Genomic DNA, 19,819 nt, shown 5'->3' on the forward strand with positions numbered 1-19,819 from the left:
TACATTCTCCTCTACATTTTAGTTATATAACATGCCTCTCCTAAATATGTCCTGAATTCTCCCATTTCCACTTTCATTTTGTTGCTAGAATGAGTCTACCTTTCTAATCAAAATTAATCTTTCTCTTCCCTATACACTCATTATCACTCCATTTAAACTTCTATTGTAACACTTATCACGCCTGCCTTCTACATGTTTTAGCTACGTCCACCTCTTCCACTCAGTCAGAGGATTCTTGAGGGCAGGGATGTTACATATGGAAGGGAATGGCTACTTGTTCACTTCCTTTTTTCCTCCTGAAGTAGACTACATTTCCTAGTTGGTTAAGACTATAAAACTGAGTTCTGGCCAGCGGTATAGGGGCAGAAGTGATTATTTCCAGGCCTGTCCCATTAAAAACCTCAACACTGTCCTCCATACTTTATTCCTTCATCTGCCAGCAGATGCAGAAGACCCAGTAGAGGAAACTGAGGCCCTGTCCTAGGTTAAAAAGAGCTCCCCTTCAACCTCCATGCAACATGCATTGGACTGGAACATGAGTAAGAAACAAGCTTTTGTGTCTCTATATATACCTTAAATACTGCCTTGTTCATAGTTACTGCTCAGTAAATATTTACTGAATTCAATTAAAAGTTAAAATTCTTATTTCAGGGCTTCCCTGGTGGCACAGTGGTTGAGAGTCCGCCTGCTGATGCAGGGGACACGGGTTCGTGCCCCGGTCTGGGAAGATCCCACATGCCACGGAGCGGCTGGGCCCGTGAGTCGTGGCCGCTGAGCCTGTGCGTCTGGAGCCTGTTGCCTGTTGCTCAGCAGTGGGAGAGGCCACAACAGTAAGAGGTCCGCATACCGCACAAAAAAAAAAAAAAAAAAATCTTATTCCAAGGCAGGACCTTTCAAGGCCCTACTATTAGCCAGCAGTCTCCAAAACTGGGGAATGAGCAAGACTGAAGAATGGAAAGAAAATTAGAATTTTTACTTTTTTTTAATATGAAAAAGAGAAATTAAGTTTTACTAATATTTAATAAGGGTTGATCGTAGCACCTGGGGATGTGCTCAAAAATATTTCCCAATGGGATACTATGGAAGACAGAAGATATCCAAAGATGTCCATGTCCTAATCCCTAGAACCTGTGAATATGTTATGTTAGTAGGCAAGTAGAATAAATTAAACTGCAGATGGAATTAAGACTGCTAATCAGCTCACTTTAAATTAGGGAGATTATCCTGGATTAGCAAAGTGGGTGCAATGTAATCACAAGAGGTATTCAAAGGTGGAAGAGGGAGGCAGAAGAGTCAGTATCAGAGGGATACAATGTGAAAATGACTCAACTGGCCTTGGCTGGCTTTGAAGATGGAAGGGGACTACAAGCCAAGGAATGCAAAAGAGACTCTAGAAGCTGAAGAAAGTAAGAAAATAGATTCTCCCCTAGAGCCTCCAGAAAGGAACATAGCCCTCCTTGAATTTAGCCCAGTAAGACCCATCAGACTTCTGACCTACAGAACTGTAAGATAATACTTTTATGTTGTTTTAAGCCATTAGGTTTGTGGCAATTCGCTACAGCAGCCATAGAAAACAAATAATACATAATCAAAAAAATTTATGGGTCACTATTCTATGTTATAATGCTCACAGATCTAGGATAGACTTTGGGATTTGACTCTTTCTAAACAAGCATAAGGAAAATAATAATGTTATTATGTTCCTTCGTGGCATTTACATCCAGTGGGTCAAATATTTATTGAACTCTTAGTTATGTATAAAGCTCACAGTTAAACATTAAAGTTTAAATGTTATGCCTTCTCAAAAGTTTATTATCTAAACAGAAGAATGAGGGAGAGGTGTGATTATAGTCTAAAACACATCTATCTAAACTCATTCTGAAAAACAAAACACTGACATTACTGTCAGACTTGGACCTCTTCAATTCTGCATAACAGGACCTAGTAAGAGGTCTGTGACCATTGTATCAAAGCTGTCAAGAAAATTACTACTTATTGCTCACCTACAATATACCTGGAAACTGTGCTAGGTGTTTTATAGGTACTACCTGAGATGAAATTACCCCCATTTTATCATCTAGGAAAATGAGGTTCAGGGTATTTAAGTGACTTGACAAAGATTAGAGAAGGTACTGGAATCTGGATCTATTAGGCTCCAAAGCCTATGCTTGTTCTGTGACAATCAGTATGGAAGAAAAAGGCCAGTGGTTCAATAATAATTTCATTTTGATTCATAAAAAACTATCTATCTGTAAACTAATGAAAATCTTACTGGTTAGCTTTAAAAGTCTTTCTACTGCCAACTTTGAGCAATAAAAGCACCATCCATATTGTAAGAGTTCTTCTGACCTGTACTGGTCTTTCCAGAAAAATGTCTGACTCCAAAGTTTGGTAAAAAAACAATTAAGAGGCCCGAAATAAACCTACAGTAAAATATTAAGATGTGGGGCTTCCCTGGTGGCGCAGTGGTTGAGAATCCGCCTGCCAACGCAGGGGACACAGGTTCGAGCCCTGGTCCAGGAAGATCCCACGTGTCACGGAGCAACTAAACCCATGTGCCACAACTACTAAGCCTGAGCTCTAGAGCCTGCGAGCCACAACTACTGAGCCCGTGTGCTACAACTAACGAAGCCCACGCACCTAGAGCCTGTGCTCCGCAACAAGAGAAGCCACCGCAATGAGAAGCTTGCACACCACAATGAAGAGTAGCCCCTGCTCACCACAACTAGAGAAAGCCTGCGTGCAGCAACAAAGACCGAACGCAGCCATAAATTAATTAATTAATTAATTAAAAGATAATAAAAAAATAAAATGAACTGCTTTGTATCTTATTCCCAAATAAAGCAAAGATACCAATGCTCTCTTAGACTAGAAAAAATTAGCAATAATCAAAAAGGAGAAGAGAGGGAAATGGCTCAGAACTCAAGGTCCAAAAGAGCTATGAATATTAGATCCATAAAAAAAGGAGTACTATCCTTGGGTAAGGCTTGCTGCAGTTCAAACGTGTTTTAGAGGTATTACATCATGGAAAACTGGTTGTGCAAGATCCTAGATACGAAAACTCATAAGGAAAACTCAGCTGAACAGACATTAACCACCAGAGCCTCACATCAGGTGACGCTAAGCAGAGCTGGTTCAGTCTGGCTTTCTCTTTTCTCTCCACGTTTTTTTTTTTTTTTTTTTTTTTTCCGGTACGAGGGCCTCTCACTGTCACTGTTGTGGCCTCTCCCGTTGTGGAGCACAGGCTCCGGACACGCAGGCTCAGCGGCTATGGCTCACGGGCCCAGCTGCTCCGCAGCATGTGGGATCTTCCCAGACCGGGGAACAAACCCGTGTCCCCTGCATGGGCAGGCGAACTCTCAACCACTGCGCCACCAGGGAAGCCCTCTCCATGGTTTTTATAGTCCAATTTTAAGATAGCTAAAGGCAGAATAAACATTCCGCAGCCATCACTAGATCATGTCAATAGCACTATATATAATAACAAAAGGACAAATCAAGTGCATGGTCAAATTTTACTTTTTCTTAGTGAAACAATACAAATATATAAAAAGTTTAAATTTGATCTGCTTGCTTATAAATATTAAACCAGTTTAATAAATATAAAAACATCCTAGATTTCTGAGAGAAAAATATCCTCTATCTTGAATAACAACTGAAAGTAAAATGAGACTTAAGAATGAATTCATTCCGTATTTTCTTTATTTCATAGAAAATTTTAAACCACATTGCTCAAAACTGCCATGCAAGCAGCAAAATACCAAGTCTCCCGACAAAGGCAAAACTATTAATACATATATGTGCAGTGACTTTAAATGTTCCCCAAATGCTTTTTTCTTTTAATCCAGGAAGTTCAGGAGAACTAAAATCCACAAACCCAAGTATATAGATTGTCTCCCCAAGCACTGAAAAAGCTTCTTCTCCCTTCCCAAATTTATCCTTTAGTCTACAATTACTCATAAACTCACACCAAAATAGCAAAATATAAACACAAACTTCAAATTATGTGAGCATACTTCTGAAACACTCTCCCAATGATTTATTTCTTCCCGAATTCAATACAACAGGCAGGTATCAAGTAAATACTCAGTGCAAGGTTTGTACTCTCCATAGATAAACAGAACACTTAATTTTTTTTTTTTTTACGGCCTGTCACATATATACTAAGCACAGTGTCAGGCAATGAGGATCAATGGGGGCCATAGAAATAAACATGATGGTTCTTTCTTTAAGGAGTTCACAAATAATGATAATAGTAGATAACATTTACTGAGCACTTACAATGTGTCAGACACTGTTCTAAATACTTTATAGGAATTACCTCATTTAATCCTTATGAAGACATTATGTAATAGGTACTACTACTATCTCCGTTTTACAGATAAAACTGAAGACAGATTAAGTGGCTTCCCCCAGGTCACACAACTAGCAAACGGCAGTCAGGACTGGATCCTTAACTTTTTTTGTTTTGCTTAATACGTTATCTGTTTATTGTTGTTTGGATCCTTAACTCTTAAGCTTTATGCTATACAGTCTTATTATATGATGCTTCAGATGATTATAATAATAGCAGCGTCAATAATAAAAATGACAGCTAAGATTTAGTGCCTTGCATTGTGATAAGTTCTTTTTTTAAAAATAAATTTATTTACTTTATTTTTGACTGTGCTGGGTCTTCGTTGCTGTGTGCAGGCTTTCTCTAGTTGGGGTGAGCGGGGGCTACTCTTCCCTGTGGTGAGGTGGCTTCTCTTGTGGAGCACGGCTGTAGGCGCACGTGCTTCAGTAGTTGTGGTGTGCGGGCTCTAGAGGGCAGGCTCAGTAGCTGTGGCGCACGGGCTTAGCTGCTCTAGCAGCGTGTGGGATCTTCCCCGACCAGAGCTTGAACCTGTGTTCTCTACACTGTCAGGCTGATTCTTAACCACTGCACCACCAGGGAAGTCCCATGATAAGTTCTTTATGTATGTTATTTCACTTAATCCTCCCAGTGAAACCGAGCAGGACCTTGTGGGGCTCCTTGGAACAGAAGCCTTTCAAACAGCTGCTAATCTGGGAAGGGAGGGGATGCAGAGACAAGGGAGGAGCAGTCAAGAAACAAAGTGCAGGGGACTTCCCTGGTGGTCCAGTGGTAAAGAATCATGCAGGGGACACAGGTTTGATCTCTGGTTGGGGAACTAAATTCCCACATGCCGCGGAGCAACTAAGCCTGCACGCCTCAACTAGAGAGCCCATGTACCGCAACTAAGACCCAATGCAGCCAAATACAAAAAATAAACAAAAATTAAAAAACAAGATATTCGTTAAAAGAAAAGAAAAGAAAAGAAACAAAGTCTAGTGTTGCTGCCTGAGAACCAGATGGTCCTGCTGCGACAATGTCGTCTCAGTACAGCAGCCGCCGGCCCCAGACAACAACAACTGTGAGGAAGGTGAACAGTCTCTGCCCCAACCAGCCGGCCTCAGCAGTTCCTGGGTGGAGCTCCCCATGAACAGCAGCAAGGCCAATGACAATGGCAATGGGAAAAATGGGGGGCTAGAACATGTACCCTCCTCATCCTCTATCCACAATGGAGATATGGAAAAGATTCTTTTGGATGCACAACATGAATCTGGACAGAGTAGTTCAAGAGGCAGTTCTCACTGAGATAGTCCCTCCCCACAAGAAGTTGGGCAGATCATGTTTGATGTGGAAATGCACACCAGCAGGGACCATAGCTCTCAGACAGAAAAAGAAATTGCAGAAGGAGAGAAAGAAGTGAATTCTTTGAAGAAAATCATAGACTGGGTATCTGACTGGTTCAGTAGACCTGAAAACGTTCCACCTAAGGAGTTCCACTTCAGGCACCCTAAACATTCCATTTCCTTAAGCATGAGGAAAAGTGGAGCCATGAAAAAAGGGGGGATTTTCTCTGAAGAATTTCTTAAGGTGTTCATTCCATCTCTCTTCCTCTCCCATGTTTTGGCTTTGGGGATAGGCATCTACACTGGAAAATGACTAAGCACACCTTCTGCCAGTACCTACTGAGGGAAAAGAAGAGCCCCTGGGAAAGAGTGTGACTTGTGAAGTGGTGTACTGTCACAGTAGTTTATTTGAACTTGAGACCATTGTAAGCATGACCCAACCTACAACCTATTTTTACATATCCAAGTTCCAGTAACTCTCAAATCCAGTATTTTATTCAAACTCTATTAAGGCATTTTACTAACCTCATTCCCTTTTTGGCCCGTAAAACACTTTAGAATTTCCTAACAGAGTTTACTGTTGTTTAGATATTTGCAAGGGCTTCTTTTCTGCAAATGCCACCAGCAGATTATTTTTAATTTTGTCAACAATGCTGTTGTCTCCTTTTAGTACCATCAGACTTAGACCTGCATCATTCACGGTATAAATTTTACTCTTGCAAGATAACTCCCATCATTCTCTTAAAATGAGACCAGGTTAGCAATTGATATAAAAGCTTTATTGTTTTGTTTTTCAAGACAAAGGCAAGCTTCTCTAAGCTTGAATTTACAGTTATTAAAAAAGAAAACAAAAACAAACAAACAAAATAAGACACTAGAAAAAAATACCCTGGGCAATAAAAAATTATTTTAAACCAAAAAAGAGAGAAAAACAAAGTGCGGCCTTGGGGCAGGGCCCTGGTTCCACCTCAAGGGATACACATAACAATATCTTTGAGCTCTTCTACAGAACTAAAACCCCCAAAAATGGAAGACTTAGCATTCTTCATTCCAGAGAAGATCACAGTTCGATTAACTTCAAGAAGCTCATCAGGAGACCACCTAGGCCAGATTAAAGGCATGCAGGCCCTGTACACACCCTGATCCCTATCAGCAACCCCACCCTTGAACCACTGCTATAAAACTCCTCATCAAATCTCCCCAGGTTGGGACACACAGTTTTTCAGGGCACAAGCCCGCTGTGTCCCCCTTTGCCTGGCAAAGCAATAAAGCTATTCCTTTTCACTTCACCCAAAACTCTGTCTCCGAGATTCGATTTGGCACCAGTGCAGAGAGGCCAGGTTTTCGGCATCACCATCAACCTGGTACAGTAGTACTATTATTATTCTCTACTTCACAGATGAGAAAACTGAGATTAGAGGTTATATAACTTACCTAAGGTCCCCTAACTACTAAGAGACACAACCATCCTGAACCTCTCCTCTGAATTCCAGACTTGTTTACCCAACTGTCAACTTGATATCTCCTGATCTCCCATCCCCAAACCTGTCCCCTATTCAGTCTTCCCCAATGTAGTTACTGGCAATTCAATTCTCCCAGTCATTCAAGTCAAAAACCTAAATAAGAGTCATTCTAGATTCCTGCTTCCTTGTGCTAATATCCCACACCCAATCCATTAGGAAATTCTATTGCCTCTACTTTCAAAAATAACCAGAATCCAATTACTTCTTTCCACCTACACTGCTACCCATAGTCCAAGCTCTCTCTAGATGACTGCAATTGCCTCCTAACTTAATTTTCCTCAGTTATATTTACAAAGCTTCAAATAGGTATATAATGAAAATAGAACCCAGGGCTGCCCATATCACCACTGAATCCTACTCCCCTGAGTAAGTAACAATTCTTTTACTGTTTCTTCTATTTACCAACACAGCTCTAGCTAACATATTTATACTGCTATTTCTGACCTTCTACTGACTTTCCAGTGTGGAAGCTGAGGGTTCCACCCTCTTAAATTACTTCCTTTCAAATACTGGGTAAAAGACAATTTGGGGTAAAATCAATATTTAGGAGGAACAAAAACTCAGCATTTGCATTATTATGACTGATTATAATCACTACTAAGCCAAGTAATATATTATGAATACATTTTATTTCTTGCACAATTTTTAGTGTTTTGCCTAATTTTTCATTTGCTTAGTTACTATATGCCTACCATTAATTCTTCCCAAAGTCTCCAACAGAATTGTAAAATTCTTCTGAATATGAATGTCCACCATGTCAAACACATCTGGAAATCCATGAATTCTTTCCTTAAACCCCACTCCCCAATATTTCTCCTAGAGTTCTTGATCCTCCCACTCCAGTTTGGACTGCTTATTCTCTAGACTGTTATCCAGCAGTCACCCTGGGTCTTGCTATCACCCTTCTTTCCAGATCTTACACCTTCCTTTTTATTTTTACTTAATTGTTTTGTTTACCCCCTTGTTTTTGATGGGATACATTCCCCAGAAGCTTCAAAAGAAAAGCTTTTGCAAGGGCAAAGTTTTCAAAATGTTGCATGTCTGAAAATGTCTTTACTCTCATGCCTGACTGGTAGTTTGACTGGATATAGAATTCTAAGTAGGAAATAATTTTCTCTCAGAAAGCATTGTTCCATCGGTAGAGCTTCCAGAGCTGGTGCTGAGAAGTCTGATACCATTTTAATTTATACCATTTTAATTTTCAGTCTTTTATATGGCATCTCATTCCCCCCCATAGAAGTGCTTAGAATCTTATTTTTATTGCCCATATTCTAAAATTTCATAATCATATGCTCTGGGGTGGGTCCTTTTTTTCATTCATTGTGCTGGGCACTTGGTAGGACCTTTCACTTTGGAAGTTCATGCTCTTCAGTTGTAGAAAATGTTCTTGTATTAGTCAAAAACAGACTTCCTAGATTGATCCTTTAATTGTCTTATCTTTTCTCTCTTATTTTCCATCTTTGGCTTTTCTCCATTAATGGATGATTTCCTCAACTTTATCTCCTTGGCCTTCTAGTCAAATGGTTTAAATAAAATCATAACTAAATAATCATATAGAACCATATATAAATAAATAATTATATTTTAAAATTTCCAAGAATCTTTGAGAATCTTTGTGGTTCTCTAATTATTCCTATTTTATAGTATACCATTCTTGTTTCATTGATGCAGCTCCTTCTCTAACCTCTCCTGGAAGGATATATATTTAGAAGATAGTAATTAGAAGGTTTTTTGGTAGTTACATTTTAAAGTTTTCTTCTTTTACTTGGGGCTCTTCAATTTCTCCAAATCCACCAATTTCCTGGCAGGTGGTGGGGGTGTGGGTGGGAGGCAGGTGATTCCTACCTGCTTAAGAGTCGCGTGATAGAAGAGGACTAGAAGTCTCAAGAGCCTCACCATTCAGTATGCAGACAATCCCTTCACCTCCCTCTTCTCAGTATAACGTTCCTTTCCCATCTGCTGTCCTTTTAGATGCTTACCTAGTATGAAGGTCAGTAAGCATTCTAACATTCTCATTCAATTTTTTCCCCAAAATAAAAATTCATCTCTTGTCGGGGTGGGTGAGACTTAACTGATTGTTGCAAAGAATGGGGATGGTGACTTTTAGGCCCAGTTATCCCCGAAAAGACTTTCAATAGTCCTCCTATTTTCAGCCCAAGCCTGACATCCACCTTCAGATCCAGAGGTGAACTCTAAGTTTTGTAGGTTTCTGTGATACAAACTGGCTTGCTTTTATGTAGTACCTGCTTCTATAGATACTATTTTATAGGCACTGGAAATAATGGGTTGGCTAAAAAGTTCATTCGGGTTTTCCATAGGATGTTACGGAAAAACCCAAACAAACTTTTTAGCTAACCCAATACAGTGGTGAACATTATAAAGCTCTACCCTCAGGGAGCTCACCCTACCCTGGAGGCTATAAACAATAAGTAAACAAATGAATAAATAAGATATTTCCAAAGATGATAAGAACTATAAAGACAAAGCAGAATGAGGGGATAAATAGTGATATTGGATGGCTATTTTAGACAGGCTAGTCAACAAAAGTCTCTATGAGGAGGGGATATCTCAGAAGAAGCATGCCAAATAATTCTGGGATAAAGACATTACTATAGGAAATGGGAAAAGAAAGTACAAAGACTGAAGTAGGAAAGAGGTTGGTGTATTTGAGAAACAAAAAGGTCAGTAAGGGTGGTGGTTAGGATGGTGTAAGCTACAGGAAGAGTGATCAGAAATAAGGTCAGAGAGGCAGGCAGGACAAATTAAGGCCTTGTACATCAAAGCCCAGAGTTTAGATTTCATTTGAAGGGTGACAAAAAGTCACAGAAGGAAATTCAGCAGTGGGGGATGGTATGATCTGATTTACCTTTTTAAAGTTCAATCTGGCTACCATGGGGCAAGAGGGGAACTGAACTAGAATGCTGGCTTGTGGAGGTAGTAAGTAGTAGGCAGACAGGGCATATTTTAAAGATAATGCTAAACTACCTGAAGGTTTGAGGTAGGGTGTAAAGGAAAGATATTAAGGATGACACCTAGGTTTTTGGCCTAAATAATAGATGAATGGCAATTCCATTTGCTGAGATGGGAGAGGTCTAGAAAGTAAAATATGGGGGCGGGGTAGGAAAACGATCAACGGGGGTCCATAATACATACTCAATAAACAGTAGCTATTGTTTATATTAAAAATCATCTTCCATTATATGTCAATTATATCTCAATAAATTTTTTAAAAATCACCTTTCTGGGGTTGTACTACTTCACTCTCCACAGATGATGACATAAACAGTACTGAAGCTTATTCCACATTTTATTTTACAGAAACTTTCTGGTTATATGAAATTAGAACTTAGACTCAATTCCTAAGTCATTAGACTTTCTACCTTAGTACAGAGAAGAAAAAACAATATTAAGACCCCCCCTTACCAATATGCTAGTATTATAAAATTTGCTTTGAGGGCTATATTGACACTCTTTCACCTAGTTATTCACTAGGATTACAATGATAAAATTAAAAAGATGCACTTTAATCCATCATTTTTATTTATTTATTTATTTAAAATACCTTTTTTTTTTTTTTTTTTCTCCGGTACGCGGGCCTCTCACTGTTGTGGCCTCTCCCGTTGCGGAGCACAGGCTCTGGATGCGCAGGCTCAGCAGCCATGGCTCACGGGCCCAGCCGCTCCACGGTATGTGGTATCTTCCCAGACCAGGGCACGAACCCATGTCCCCTGCATCGGCAGGCAGACTCTCAACCACTGCGCCAGCAGGGAAGCCCTATTTAAAATACTTTTTAAAAATTTATTTATCTGGCTGAGCCGGGTCTTAGTTAAGGCATATGGGATCTTCGTTGCAACACATGGGATCTTTTAGTTGCAACATGTGGAATCTTTTAGTTGCGGCATGTGGGATCTAGTTCTCTGACCAGGGATTGAACCCGGGCCCCCTGCATTGGAAGCACAGAGTCTTAACCACTGGACCACCAGGGAAGTCCCAATCCATCATTTTTAAATGCTTCCCATTTATTCTGAACAGCACACACACAGACACGCGCGCACGCGCACACACACACACACACACACACACACACACACACACACACATATACTCTGAGATAATGTATTTTTCAAACCTGATCATTTAAAAATTATTCAAGGACTTCTCTGGTGGTCCAGTGGTTAAGACTCTGTGCTTCCAATGCAGGGGGCCCGGGTTCAATCCCTGGTCAGAGAACTAGATCCCACATGCATGCTGCAACTGAGACTGCATGCCGCGACTAAGAGTCCACATGCAGCAACAAAGATCCCACGTGCCATAACTAAGACCCAGCGCATCCAAATGAATAAATAAATATTTTAACATAAAATAAAATAAAAATTATTCAACATTAACTCAATGTGATTTCTAACCTGGTCCATTCTCCTCTTTTGTTAACAAAAGGAGAAACCAAAGCCCAGAGGTCAAATAACTTGTCCAAGAGAACACAATTAGGAAATCATGGAGTGGTGTTAGGTCAAATAACTTGTCCAAGAGAACACAATTAGGAAATCATGGAGTGGTATTAAATGCATAAGAGGAATAGTTGAAGATAAGGCTGGAAAAACAGGTCAGACATTAGCTGTCAGCCTAAAGAATTTTTGACTCAATTCTGAAATAAAGGGGAGCCACAAAAGGTTTTTAAGAAATAAGCTATACAATTAGAGCTATGTATCAGGAAGAGTGAAAGGTGGGCAAAAAGATAGGAAAAATAACTCACTCCAGGCAAAAGTGAAGAGGACTGAATTGACAGATGCATAAAGGAAGGAACAGATGCAAAAGTCTTTGAAGATTTAGAATCAAGAGCTTAGCTTCTGATTAGAAGCAAGGAATAAAAGAAATAACCAAAGATGACTTTGGGATTTTCATAATGGGTAACTGGAAAGAGTGCTCTCTTAATAGCTGAGATTGGGAAAATACCCTGCCGTATCCTCATAGCATTAGCGGATATTAATCTGTTTCCTAGATGTACAGTTTGCTTCCTCAGGAGACTGTCTGGGAGACAGCCCTCTACTTCTCTTCTATTCACCATGATATTACCTAGCACAGGGCTGGACTGAGTAGCTCCAAACAAATATTTGGTTATTTGAAAGCATATTCTTCATTTTAACAAAATGGCAATCATATTGTTGCAAATGGATTCTGAAGGGGAGCTAAAACAATTCTGAAAAAAATTGGTAGATAGGAAAATAAATTCAGAATGTGGCCTAAAGAAAAGTAAGCATGAGAATGTGAACAAGGAGTCTAAAAGAAATATTAAATTTCTCATGGCATGAAGAATAACAAAGAGGTATGAGAACAAATCTTGGTACAGGTCCTCAAAAAGGCCATTGGGGAGTGGAAGTGAGCAAGGCATGGTATTGGGTTACAGATCTTGAGCGTAAGACTTCCTGGCATAAACAACCTTATTCACAAGAGGCCCAAACTATCAGTCCCTGCACTCAACAAAGCACTTCATTGTTCTTTTTTTTAAACTGATAAATTAGAGCAACTGATGATAAAACAACCAATCTTAACTGTATCCATGTATTAAAAAAAATACATACACACAAACAAAATATACACACCTACTTGCCTCTATGACTCGTCAGGCCCACTCCTTTCCTTCCAACTAGAAATCTTAGAAGGGAGAAAGATAAAAGGAAAAGAGGAAGTAGGGAGGTTGGGGTCAAGAAAAAGAGAGAAATAAAACTGCAAAAATTCAGCTCACTCACTCCTGCTGGGCACAAAATAGCTGTGCCAGCAGAGGACCAAGCCATGCCCAGAGGATTAGATGCCCACCATCTGGCAGGTCATACAGATACCCTTTTTTCCCAAGTAGGCCTTCAAAATCACTAATGCAGCAATTTTCAACATTTTCTTTGTTTTAAGTGGAAACCTTTTCTTCAAAATTCTTATATGGAAGTTCAATATAAAACAGATACAAAGTGAAGCTACTCTGGCTGGATGAAGCAAAAATGGAAACCGAAAGCCTCAGCTGCTCAGCAACCTCCCTCCTGGGGTCAAGCCCCTGAGGAGGCATATCTGTGAAAATCCTAGGGTTCCAAGAGATGGATTCGTCCCAATTTAAATCTCATAATCTCAGTATGAGGGAAAACTTTGGTTCATACTTCTGCCTCAGCTTTTGCACCTATAAAAACTAACTAACCTATACTAACAGCTTGAAAATAGACTAAGAGCCATACTAACAAACAGTAACAAAAAAATTGAATTATAAAAAATATAAAGTATTAACAATAAATTTCTAAGACAACTTGAAAAGCATTTAGGAAATAAAAATTCTAAGAATTTTGAGACTGGAACATAGTTATGCATAGTTTGATATTTAAGGCATCCTAGGGAAGTATAAAAAATGCTTCTACTGCTATAGTACTCCTCTGGGTAACAAAAGCCAAGAGGACTCTGCTTGCTCTAGGCCCCTAGTAGGATAATTTCCTTTTGTTGTATTCAAAATATACATTGAAAGTAAAGACTCAAAAACATGAAAGATATAAACAACTAGAACTTCTTTAAAAAGGTAATCCATGTCCATGCTTTTAACTGCACTATATTTGAGACAGATGGCTTATGCAGAACAAAAAAGTCACCATCAGAGTGCAAACCCACCATGGTTAACAATAATCATAATAATTTTCATGCTTACTGTGGATTATAACAGATCCATAGGCTTTATGTACATTATCTCATTTGTTGGTTTACTGTAAAGATCAAGATAGAATTAACACTACCTTTTACATATTAGAAAACTTAGCTGACAGCAAAGAATATGATTTTTTATATAAAAGGGAAAGGTGTGTCATTCCTGAGCAAAAGAGATAGGCTATGAAAGTAGATCAAGGTGACATCAGAATAGGAATGGTATTCATCACACCACCACGTTTCTAGGCTGAAATACATATATATTTAGTGAAACAAGAGCAAAGATGTACATGGATTGTAGGCCAGGATGTCCAATATAGTAGCCACTAAGCTTCATGGGGTAATTTAAATTTAGTTCGTTGTTTGTACTAGCCACATGTCAATGCTCATTAGCCACATGTGGCTATTGGACAGCACAGATAAAGAACATTTCCATCATTTCAGAAAGTTCTATTCTATTCAACAGCATTACTCTAGCAGAAAACCCTTGAATGTATTAAAAACAGCTGCAGGGACCTCCCTGGTGGTCCACGGGTAAGACTCTGCACTCCCAATGCAGGGGGCCCAGGTTCGATCCCTGGTCAGGGAACTAGATCCCTCATGAATGCTGAAAAAAAAAAAACAAAAACAGACCCTGTATGCCGCAATGAAGATCCTGAGTGCCGCAACTAAGATCCAGGGCAGCCAAAATAAATAAATGAATAAATTTTTTAAAAAAAGACAAAAAACAGCAGCAGACCCTCAACAAATGCTTGGTGAGTGAATGAATGATAAAAGACAGACGGGATGCAATGAAACATTTAAAAAACTAGCCAGAGGAAAAGAAACTAATAATAATAGCTAACATTTACTGGGCACTTAATACAAGCCAGGTGCTTTATATGGACTAAATTAATCCTCAATAACAACTCTATGAGGGATTTACTGTAATTTACCTCATTATAGATGGGAAAACTAAGGATCTCAGAGGTTAAGTAACTTTCCCAAGATCCACAATCTGAATCCAGGCAGCTTAATCTAGAATCTAGAGCCTCTGTTTTTAATCATTATACTATACTATTCTACTTCTTATATAACAATTATATTTTTATTTTTTTTAGATTTTTTTGATGTGGACCATTTTTAAAGTCTTTATTGAATTTGTTAAATATTGCTTCTGTTTCATATTTTGGTTTTTTGGCCATGAGGCATGTGGGATCTTACCTCCCCGACCAGGGATCGAACCTGCACCCCCTGCACTGGAAGGCGAAGTCTTAACCACTGGATCACAAGGGAAGTCCCTATAACAACTGTATTTTAAATTTTTGCTGTCATGGAATAAAATTTGTTTAAAGTCAATCTTCCCATGCAATCACCAGTCAAGTTCATAGTGAAGAGAATAAAAAAAAGAAGTGGTGAATAAAAAAGATTGGCAGGAAATACGCCAAATGTTAACACTAGTTTGATCCCTAGATGCTGCGATTAAGGAAAATTTTTATTTTCCTGTTTTTGCTAATTCTATTTTCTAAATGTTCCATAGTGATGATGTATCCCTTCTGCAATAATAATAAGACAATAAAAATACTACTTTTTTTTTTTTTTTTTTTTTTTTTTTTGCGGTACGCAGGCCTCTCACCGCTGCGGCCTCTCCCGCTGCGGAGCACAGGCTCTGGACGCGCAGGCTCAGCAGCCATGGCTCACGGGCCCAGCCGCTCCACGGCATGTGGGATCTTCCTGGACCGGGGCACGAACCCGTGTCCCCTGCATCGGCAGGCGGACTCTCAACCACTGCACCACCAGAGAAGCCCTAAAAATACTACTTTTTAAACAAGATGAAAATATAATCAGCTTAAGAATTCCTAAGCAGGGACTTCCCTGGTGGCGCAGTGGTTAAGAATCTGCCTGCCAATGCAGGGGACACAGGTTTGAACCCTGGTCCAGGAAGATCCCACATGCCGCAGAGCAACTAAGCCCATGCACCACAACTACTGAGCCTATGCTCTAGAACCCACAAGCCACAACTACTGAGCCTATGTGCCACAACTATGGAAGCCCACATGCCTAGAGCCCGTGCTCCACAACAAGAGAAGCCACCAAAATGAGAAGCCTGTGCACTGCAACGAAGAGTAGCCCCTGCTCGCCACAACTAGAGAAAGCCTGTGCGCAGAAACGAAGACCCAACGCAGCCAAAAGTAAATAAATAAATTAATTTTTTTAAAAAATTCCTAAGCAGAACATCAAATCAGGACTCAACCATCTCACTCTCAAATATTGTAGATGCCCCCTAACTGATCTCTTGGTTACCAGCTTCCCCAACACTAAACCATTCCACATTTGCCACCAGTTACCCTCTGTCATCTAGTCCCTGCTCAGAATCCAATACACAAAGCATAAAATAGAATATTCTTGGCTTTATGCAAAACATTTCTGAATGGTCTGGCCCAATTCTACCTTTCCACGTTTACCTACCAGTACTATCCCATCAAATCCTCTAAGAGAGGCATGATAGAAAGAGTTCTTCTAGAAGCATGGTAGAAAGAGCCCAGACCTCAGAGACACAGACCTCAGCCAACACATAAACTCTTGGCCTCAGTTTCTTCAATGGAGAATCGTTGTGAAGATTAAATCTTTTAATAGGTAAAGCATGCAGCATACGACAAAGACTTCAAGAAATGGTGGTTTTCTCATTGTTATTATTAGTCCCAAAAAAAATTTTTTCAGTCTGAAAGCAGTCATTGTTAATTAACTGACCAGATCACAAAAATAATCATCATAGGTATCTTAGTTCATCCTCCTAACAAGCTGTTAATCTGGTCCTCCCTGTTGCCAGCAACTCCACATTCTACAAAATGGGTGGTCATTTTCTTCATTCCACCTCACGGAGAAGATAATTTGAAGGGTCACAGGAAGTTGTTTGCTTCTTTGAAGCATTTTCCAATGGTATAGGTCTCATAAATAGGATCCTCCATGTAGATAATGCCATATTTACCAAGAGATCAGGCAATCAGTGTATTATCTGTCAGGGCAATTTGCTTCTTGTTGATTGTGCCATAACCACACCTGAATTCATTTATTGAGTTCAGGTTCAGTTACCCCCACTAAATATATGGTTCCACAGTCCTCAGCATGTTAAATGGAGCTTTGTTGATCTTAACAAAGGTGCCATTGAAGACTTGGCAAAGGTAAGGAGCTGTAACATCTTTCAGACCTTTGGGCTCACACCACTGATACCTCTGATCCTGATGACAGATGCTAATTTGGGTTCCACAGCTGCATAGAAGTTGCCAGCTTTTCTTACCATCCTAGCCATTAGAATCTCAGTTCTGTACATCTGCCTATACTCTTAGTGATAGCGCTTAGCTTCTTCATAGACAAGCTTCATCCTTGCCTTTTGAAGCATCTTTTGGGCAAACTTTTTCCCCAGGCACTTGGTCTTCAGCTCTGCAAAATTCCTTTACTTTTTCTTAAGGGTTTCTGGCACAGCAGGAACATTATTTTTCTCTTCGCCCGCACCCTCCATAACCAAATGGGTTTTTAATTCACTGACTCCTCAAAAAGCTTTGCGCTTTTACCTCTGTGCTTTATTTATTATTATTATTTTGCTCCTTTCTGAGTTCCTTCCCTATCTTCTAAAATCCTATTAAAATTCAAGTTCCAGGGACTTCCCTGGTGGTCCAGTGGTAAAGAATCCACCTTGGGACTTTCCTGGTCATGCAGTGGTTAAGAATCTGCCTGCCAATGCAGGGGACACAAGTTCGAGCCCTGGTCTGGGGAGATCCCACATGCCGCGGAGCAACTAAGCCCATGCACCACAACTACTGAGCCTGCGCTCTAGAGCCCGCGTGCCACAACTACTGAAGCCCGTGCGCCAACAGCCTGTGCTCTGCAACAAGATAAGCCACCACAATGAGAATCCGGCACACCACAACGAAGAGTAGCCCCTGCTCGCTGCAACTAGAGAAAGCCCGCGTGCGGCAACGAAGACCCTATGCAGCCAAAAAAATAAAATAAGTGTTCTCCTTAAACTGAAACTAAATCCTAGTCTTTAAAACAAACAACAAAAAAGAATCCGCCTTACAATGCAGGGGATGAGGGTTCGATCCCTGGTCAGGGAACTAAGATACCACATGCCACGGGGCAACTAAGCCCGTGCGCCACAACTACTGTGCTCGCGTGCCTCAACTAGAGAGCCTGTGTGCCGCAAACTACATAACCCACGTGCTCTGGAACCCGCGCACCACAACTACAGAGCCCACGCGTCCTGGAGCCTGTGCACCACAACTAGAGAGAAGCCTATGAGCTGCAAGGAAGATCCCACGTGCTGCAACTAAGACCCGATGCAGCCAAAAATAAAATAAAATAATAAATCTTCAAAAAAAATTCAAGTTCCAGGTTGAGTCAACCTCCTCCAAGAAAGCTTTGCTGACTCTGCCAAGCTAATATGATCTCCGACTCCTTTGAAATTCTATATGACTAAGAGTTTACCCAAGTGGTAGCGTCCTAGCTGATTTTATTAGTTCTCTTTTCATGTATGTAAGTCCTAGATCTCCAATTAGAGTGCAAATTCCTTGCTAGCAGACATTCCATTTTACGTATACCTTTTTGATGTCTGACATCACCAGGCATATACTAGATGCTCAAAAAATTGTTAATCTGATTTGTGGGTAGGGAAAAAAGTCATAATAAAATTACTGGGACTTCCCCAGTGGCACAGTGGTTAAGAATCTGCCTGCCAATGCAGGCGACATGGGTTCGATCCCTGCTCCGGAAAGATCCCACATGCCACGGAGCAACTAAGCCCGTGTACCACAACTACTGAGCCTGCACTCTATAGAGCCCACAAACCACAACTCCTGAGCCCGCGCACCACAACTACTGAAGCCCACGTGCCTAGAGCCCATGCTCCGCAACAAGAGAAGCCACCGCAATGAGAAGCCTACACACCGAAACAAAGAGTAGCCCCAGCTCACCACAACTATAGAAGGCCCACGCACAGCAATGAGGACCCAACACAGCCAAAAATAAATAAAATAAATTTATTTTTTAAATAAATAAATAAAATTACTGGCTGAATGTTTTTGTAGTGGACTAGGAAGCCAATAATTCTATACAAAGGTATAAAGTTTCAATTAATCAGTACAATCTAATTCCATAATTTTCTACCACTGACCACACATGTAAGTCATACTTAAGTTATATGATTTCTCTTTAGTCCAATATAAATATTAGCCTTAAACAACCCTAAGTAAATTGCACTTTTAACTTTTCCAATTCTCTTACACATATGCCCTACTTTAATAATATATTGACTTAAATTTTCTTATTTGGTTTCATTTAGAAATATACTCACCTCACTAAAAAGTCAAGACAGGGGGCTTCCCTGGAGTCTGCCTGCCGATGCAGGGCACACGGGTTCGTGCCCCGATCTGGGAGGATCCCACATGCCGCGGAGCGGCTGGGCCCATGGGCCACGGCCGCTGAGCCTGAGCGTCCGGAGCCTGTGCTCCGTGGCGGGAGAGGCCACGACAGTGAGAGGCCCGCGTACCGCAAAAAAAAAAAAAAAAAAAAGGTCAAGATAGGGACTTACCTGGTGGCGCAATGGTTAGGAATCCTCCTGCCAATGCAGGGGACACAGGTTAGAGCCGGGGTCTGGGAAGATCCCACATGCCGCGGAGCAACTAAGCCCTTGCGCCACAACTACTGAGCCTGCGCTCTAGAGCCTGCATGCCTAGAGCCCATGCTCCGCAACAAGAGAAGCCACCGCCATGAGAAGCCCGCGCACCGCAACGAAGAGTAGCCCCCACTTGCCGCAACTAGAGAAAGCCCGTGCACGGCAAAGAAGACCCAATGCAGCCAAAAATAAATAAATAAATTTATTTTTTAGAAAAAGTCAAGATAGAGTGAGAAAGATTTATATACAGTAACCCCTTGGTATCTGCAGGGCATTGGTTCTAGGACCACCCCACCCC

General features: G+C 40.6%; 1 protein-coding gene and 2 pseudogenes across 1 annotated transcript in view; 1 reads left to right on the forward strand and 2 right to left on the reverse strand.

The window, feature by feature from the left end:
* Nucleotides 1-19,819, reverse strand: part of TESK2 (testis associated actin remodelling kinase 2) — a 101,286-nt gene that overhangs the window by 46,538 nt on the left and 34,929 nt on the right. The gene's annotated exons all lie outside the window — the stretch shown is intronic.
* On the forward strand, nucleotides 5,390-6,019 carry LOC136128734 (BCL2/adenovirus E1B 19 kDa protein-interacting protein 3-like pseudogene; annotated as a pseudogene).
* Nucleotides 16,632-17,370, reverse strand: LOC136131841 (large ribosomal subunit protein uL30 pseudogene; annotated as a pseudogene).

This window comes from Phocoena phocoena, chromosome 1, assembly GCF_963924675.1.
Source record: "Phocoena phocoena chromosome 1, mPhoPho1.1, whole genome shotgun sequence".
Taxonomy (NCBI): Eukaryota; Metazoa; Chordata; class Mammalia; order Artiodactyla; family Phocoenidae; genus Phocoena; species Phocoena phocoena.